The sequence below is a fragment of the Balaenoptera borealis genome, assembly GCF_965194805.1.
Source record: "Balaenoptera borealis genome assembly, chromosome: 12".
NCBI classification, from domain to species: Eukaryota; Metazoa; Chordata; class Mammalia; order Artiodactyla; family Balaenopteridae; genus Balaenoptera; species Balaenoptera borealis.
In genome coordinates, this window is record NC_138869.1 from 77269470 (window position 1) to 77276723 (window position 7254).

The window sequence follows — 7254 nt, forward strand, 5'->3', positions numbered from 1 at the left end:
GATAAAGGAAGGTGTGCCGAGCTTCTCCACATCCCTGCCTTTACTGCTCAGAGTTTACTCCTCCTCTCCTGCTGGCCAGCTGCTATTTATGAACCCCTCTCCCCCAGGGTTTGGTGAGGAGAAGAAGGGATTAGGGGAAAGGGGCACAGTTTTTTCCAATTGGTGCAGGATACTATTATCTTCGGAAGTTGGTTCCCTATGGACATGGAGGACTCACAAATGTTGGCTCTTTCTCTCTTGTGTGTGTCACCTTTGTGGGCTTTTTTATGACTCTCTTGCTGGGACCTAGGCAATGCCTCTCCTCTGGTTGACTGCCTATGACTCCTCTTCCCCCAACGTCTTGGCCTTCTGGAGGTTCATCCCACGTAAAACATATTCTCCTGAGGTCCCTTTCCTCTCTGGGTATCCCTCATGGGAAGGACCCTTTTTAAATGACTCCAAGTTGGTTTCCTTCTAGGTACACTTGGCCCACAGGACAACTCATGCGTCTTTGCCTTGCTGGCAAGGGCAGTGCAGCTCGCTCTCCATGCCACCCACCTTACTCACCATCCCAGGGAAGCTGGTCAGCCAGCACCTTACATCTGGACTTCCTCAGGTGGGAGTTAGAACATTAGTCCCTATGGACTTCCAAACCCCAGGAGATAATAAGCCAAACATTCTGAGAGGTGCTAGTGGAGGCCTCTATCTCACTTGGCTTTAGGCAAAGGGAAAAACCCCTCTCCCTCCCTAGAATGTCGAGAGAGGAAATATAGAGCTCACAGGTAACTACCCAACACAATTCTCATTCTCTTGTATTGACTCAGTGTGGATAATTAGTAATGCTGGCAGACTGGTTCACAATCTCTTCCCATCTCCCTTTGAGGTGGATGGGGGAAAAGGTTACCTGGCATCTATTGTTTGCTTTCTGCTTTTGAGGCCTTTGCTGAAACTCCACAGACAACAGGGAGAATCTAATTAAACATCCTGTCACAACTCTTGTCTCTCATCAATTCAAGAAACTCTTACTAGGCTGATGAAAATGGTGAAATGGCTTAAGGCTTTCACAGACAGACACACACACACGCACACACACACACACACACACACCCCATGTAGCAGACATAGAGCAATGACAGATAAAACTTGAAAAGGGTAAAGAGATCTAAGCTTTAAAACATGAACACCCCTGTGAATTTGCTGAAGCCACAGACCTGGGTCTTTGAAAGAAGTCTGGAAGCAAGGGTAGCAGTCAGAGATTTGGCTCCTGTAGATGGAGATATAAGTGCCTCCTAGGAGGTAGGGGACAAGGGCCAGGTTTTCAGCTTGAAGCCAAGGACACCCCTGCCCCTACATACATTTGAACAAAACTATTGCCAACCTTCTGCTTGGGGCTATAGCCTTATGGAAAGCTGTGTGCCGAGAGGGTGGGACAAAAGTGTTGACAGTCTTTAGATGAGAATTGAGCCTAGGCACTCCCTGCTCGGTGAGTGGAATGGCAATAGTGTGATACCCTATACACCAGTAATAACCAATTAGAAAATATGATATTATGTTAAACATGGTGGATTCAATCCATACATTTGTCACTATTAAGTCCCTAAACCCCACTAAAGTGACAGTAAAGGGTTTTGTTTGTTTTTTAAGACATATATTCATATGTGCAATGTGGAAGTGTGAGAGAGATATTGCCCTGTGGGGTGGAATTTGATCAATGAGAGACATATGTTTAGAAACGTAAATTGCTTGCTAGCACAGAAATAATACTACTTGAGCTTCAAATTTCATAAGTTATAGTTCTGTCTTCTCTCTGTTTCTTTAGCCCTTTTTATTGTCTAAATGACCATTAAGTATGTGATAAGGTGCTAAACTGTCTTAGTTATCAGAGAAATGGAAAAATATACACTACACATTTACTAGAATAATTAAAATTTAAATGATCGCTAGTACCAGGTGTAAGCAAGGGCATAGAGCCATGGGAACTGTCATACGGGGCTGGTGGGCATGTAAATTATTACAACCACTTTGGAAAACTGTTTGGCAATATTTTTTAAAGTTGAATATATACACTATGATCCAGCATTTCCTAAATGTATGCTCATCAGAAATATGCACATATGTGCATCAAAAAGATAGGTACAGAAAAAGTTCTGGAAATGGATAGTGGTGATAGTTGTACAACATTGTGAATGTACTTAATGCCACTGAATTGTACACTTAAAAATGGTTAAAAGGGTAAATATTATGTATGTTTTACCATGATAAAAAAGATATACAAAAATGTTCTCGCGGCATTATTTATAAAAGTAAAAATTTCAGCTGTAGGATGAATACATTATAGTAGATTCATACAGTGGAATACTTTATAATAATGAAAAAGAACAGACTATCGCTAGATGCAACAACTATATGAATACACAGTCCCTGCTCTCATAAAACTTAAGGTCAAGCTGAGAAGACATAAATAAATATAAAATTACAACTGTGATAAGTACAATGAAGAAAGGGCACAGGATGGCCTGAGAACATATAGTAAGGATATCTGACATGGTCAGAGGGGTTAGGGGGGCTTCCCTGAGAAGTGATGTTTGACTGAGATCTGAAGGTAAGTAGGAGGTAGAAGTGGAGAGTAAAGCCTTCTAGGCAGAGGGAACCCCCTATCCAGTGTTTCCCTACATTTACCTTTTTCATTGTCTTTGGCTCTGTCCACTCCAACCACCTACCCAGTCTCCACCCATCCTCGCTCCAGGGCTGAGAGGAATCATTTCTTGACACACTTGTAACCCATTCCTGACATAAGGTTTGGGAAGCTCTGCCATATGCAAAGGTCCTGTGGCAGGAGAAACCATAGTGATTCCAAGGACCACACAGAAGGCCAGTGTGACTGGAGGGCAGAGAAAAAGAAGAAAAGTGAGAAAGGGAGCTGAAGATGTAGGTGGAGGTTGATTATGTCCACTATATTTTTAACATTAATCTGTGTTCATGCCTGTGTACATACTATACTCGACTCAATTGCTTAATCCTGTTGTATATTTTTTAAGTCTGATATTAACGAGGGCAGCTGGCATAGATGACGGAATTGCTGGCGCATATCCAGACCAGCTCCAGTGTGCAATGACTCCAGCCTTGCACACATTACGCTGGGCCAGGAGAGGGGCAGTTAGCCATCCAGAAAGAATGATATGATGTTCACTCATTTAAGAGTTATTATCTAGAATTGTTGTTTCTTGTTTGTAGGATTATCAGATAAAATACTGTATTTTTATTTACTAAATCTGGCAACCCTATCTATTAGGATTTGGGGGTCTGGAAACCCACTCTTCCTTCTGTCCAGGAAGTTGTTAGAATTGATGTATACGCTGTGCTTCCTGCTTGTGCTGACATCCTCCTGTATCCTTCAAATAACTAAACTCAGATGGATATACCCACGTAGTGATTGCATCTGTTTTTTCATCAGTATAAGCCTACTATTGTATTGGCTGTATAAAGAAATCTGTCATTAACAAAATGAAAACTGATAGATCAAAGAAGAAATCATAGTGAAAATTAGAAAGCACAAGAACTGAATGACAGAGAGTATACTATATATTGAAACTCATGGGATGACATTTGTCAAAATTCATCAAACGGTACATTTAAGATTTGTGTATTTCATTGTATATAAATTGTACCTTAAAAAATAACCATACGTTGCTCAGCAGGCCTGGCCTGGCTTTGGGCCCCAGGCCTCCCAGCTGGGGACTTTGCACCTGTGCCTGCCTGGCAACCTGGGTGTCTGCACAATCCATGGGCAGCAGTCAGGGCCACAATGACAGATTATCAAGAGGAACAGAGCAACTGGAGGCTCTGGAGTCCATCTATCCTGACTCCTTCAGAGCTTGATTATACATTGATCCAACCCTCCTAACAACTGGTCTTCCAAAATAGAAATGAACTCTCCTGATACCACTTTCTCCTTCAGTAGTGTTTTAGCTAAATATTATCAGAAAACCCAACCAACTTCACCATTACTGTGACATCTGGGGCTGGAAAAAAAGATGAAACTGTCCAGACTATCCTCAAGTTTACATATAGGGAAAACCACCCAGATGAAGCTCCCCTCTAGGAAATACTCTCCCAGGAAAACCTAGAAGATAATGATGTCTCAGACATTTAAAAATTATTAGCATTACAAACAGAGAAAACCTTGGTATGGTGATGATCTTTACTTTAGTTACAGCTGTGCAAGAAAATTTAAGTGAAATGGTAGATCAAATAAAAACTGGAAGAGGAGAAAAGAAACAAAAGAAGCAGAAGCAGAAAAGGAATTATTTGATGACACTCCTGTTACCATTAAGAATTTCTTAAGTGGGAAGGCCAAGTTTGATGCAGAACTCTTGGAAGTTAAAAAGAAGTGAATTAAAAAGAACAAGCAGGAAAAACTAAATTAAGTGGGAAACAGCTGTTTGAAACAGATCATAATCTTGACACATGTAATATCCAGTTCTTGGAGGATGCTGGATACAGCGTGGAGGTAGATGAGTCGTTGGTCCAGGAAATGAATGATTTGGAGCTACAGGATGAGGTGGATGATCCAGACTACAATCCTGCTGACCACAGAGTGACTTGACCAACTAGTGAACTATCCTCATCTTAGAGAGGCTGCCACAGCATCTGTGTCTATGCTGAGAGTGTGTGTTGATTTTCTTTTCTCTATTCGTAAGAAAAAATAATTTTCAGGAGAACAATTTTCTGACAGCTTTCATCATTAAACTTAATAAACTGACCTTAAAATTTCAATCAATCGATCAATATATAAAAATATTGAACTCCAGGGGCTTCCCTGATGGCGCAGTGGTTAAGAATCCGCCTGCCAACGCAGGGGACACCGGTTCGAGCCCTGGTCTGGGAAGATCCCACATGCCGCCAAGCAACTAATCCCATGAGCCACAACTACTGAGCCTGTACTCTAGAGCTCTTGAGCCACAACTACTGAAGCTCACGCACCTAGAGCCTGTGCTCCGCAGCAAGAGAAGCCACCGCAATGAGAAGCCCACGCACCACAACAAATAGCAGCCCCCGCTCGCCCCAATTAGAGAAAACCTGTGCGCAGCAACAAAGACCAAACGCAGCCAAAAATAAATAAATAAAATAAATTAAATTTTTTAAAAATATTGAACTCCAGGTAGTGATATGTGTGCTGAAGTGTTTAAGAGGAAATGTACTAATGTCTGTAACTTCCTTCGAAATGAATCAAAAATAAGATCCTTGAAATTGATAGAAGAAGGGATGGATAAATGGAAAGTTCCGTGATAAGGCAAATATAGTAAAATCTTAACTGTAGAAATTAGGTGCTGGGCATTTGGGCATCACTACAATTCTTTCAACTTTGTGAACATTTTCAGAATTAAATAAAAACCTCATCAGATTGTGAATCACTATATTGTACTTATATAATATTGTTCATTAACTATACGTCAATAAAAAAATAAGTGTAGAAACAACCCCTCCCCCGAAAAAACCTTCATTGGATGCAGATAAAGTGATTCATAAAGAGAAATGTGTAGTCCTAAATGCTTATATTACAAAAGAAAAGTTAAAAATTATTCATCTAAATTTCCAGTTCAAAAACTTAAGAAGGGCTTCCCTGGTGGCGCAGTGGTTGAGAATCTGCCTGCTAATGCAGGGGATACGGGTTCGAGCCCTGGTCTGGGAAGATCCCACATGCTGCGGAGCAACTAGGCCTGTGAGCCACAACTACTGAGCCTGCGCTCCGCAACAAGAGGCCGTGACAGTGAGAGGCCCGTGCACCGCGATGAAGAGTGGCCCCCACTTGCCACAACTAGAGAAAGCCCTCGCACAGAAATGAAGACCCAACACAGCCAAAAATAAATTAAAAAAAAAAAAAAACTTAAGAAAAAAACAAGCACAGTAACCTTGAATAAAGAGGAAGAGTGGGCTTCCCTGGTGGCACAGTGGTTGAGAATCCGCCTGCCAATGCAGGGGACACGGGTTCAAGCCCTGGTCTGGGAAGATCCCACATGCTGCGGAGCAACTAAGCCTGTGTGCCACAACTACTGAGCCTGCGCTCTACCCGTGAGCCACAACTACTGAGCCTGCGTGCCTAGAGCCCATGCTCTGCAACAAGAGAAGGCACTGCAATGAATGGCCAGCACACCACAACGAAGAGTAGCCCCCACTCGCGGCAACTAGAGAAACCCCGCGCGCAGCAACAAAGGCCCAATGCAGCCAAAATTAAATAAAATAAATTAAAAAAAAAAAAAAGAGGACGAGTGGCAGTAATAAAAAATGAAAGCAGAAATTAATTGAATATGACAGAGATACGTGGAGATGGTAAAAAGACAAATAAAATAAAAATAAATATTTATTTTATTCTTTGAAATAAACTAATAAAATAGGCAAAACTCTGGCAGAATTCATTGATCAAGAGAAAAAAGAGAGAGAGCAAATAAACAATCTTAGAAAAGAGGGCTACAGATAAGTTATAGCCAGGCTACCACTAACCCTCACAGTACCTTTGTGTGAATTAGGAAAAGGTTTCCCCTTTGGGTGGCCACAGCCCTAATACCTAGGGCTTGTTACTTGGAAAGCCGGGTACAGGCTGCTCCCACTCACTCCTTGTCCAGATAAGCTTGTGCTTAAACCACCTACACAACCATATTGGCAGTCCTGGATCAGCATAGTTTAAAAAGTTATGAGACAATATGAACAACCTTGTGCCAATTAATTTGATAATTTGCACAAATGATTGGTTCCCTTTAAAACTATGGTTTACCCAACTATATCAAGGAGAGATAGACAACCTGAATAAACCCATAACCATTAAAGAAATCAAATAAGTAGTTACAAGATCTACTTAAAAAAAGCATGAAAATTCTTATTTTTTCCCTATAGTCTAGCATAATTAAACACCATTGGAATCATCTGTTTGCTAAAAGCAATAAAATACAGCTGTGAAACCATGTGGTTCTGGTGCTTTCTTTAAGGGTAAATCTGTAACCATCTTCCTGATCTTTTTTGTGATAACTCGTCTTTTCAAGTTTTCTATTTCTCCATAGGTCAGTTTTGGTAATTTTTTTTCTTTGAGAATATCCGTTTCTTCTAGTTTTTCACATTTGTTGCTGTAGAGCTGCACATAATTCTTTCAGCCTCTTTTGTGTCTGTGAATGTATCTCCTTTCTTATTCCTAACCTTGATATTTTTGCTCTCTTTTTTCCCTAACCAGATTCATGAAATGTTGATATATTTTATTGGTCTTTTCAAATAATTAACTCTTGA

At 40.9% G+C, this 7254-nt stretch overlaps 1 pseudogene across 1 annotated transcript; it reads left to right on the forward strand.

The window, feature by feature from the left end:
- The first annotated feature begins 3656 nt into the window (after positions 1–3656).
- Positions 3657–5907, forward strand: LOC309607421 (RWD domain-containing protein 1 pseudogene; annotated as a pseudogene). The gene has a single exon. The product of its transcript is annotated as an RWD domain-containing protein 1 pseudogene (transcript).
- The last annotated feature ends 1347 nt before the right edge of the window (positions 5908–7254 follow it).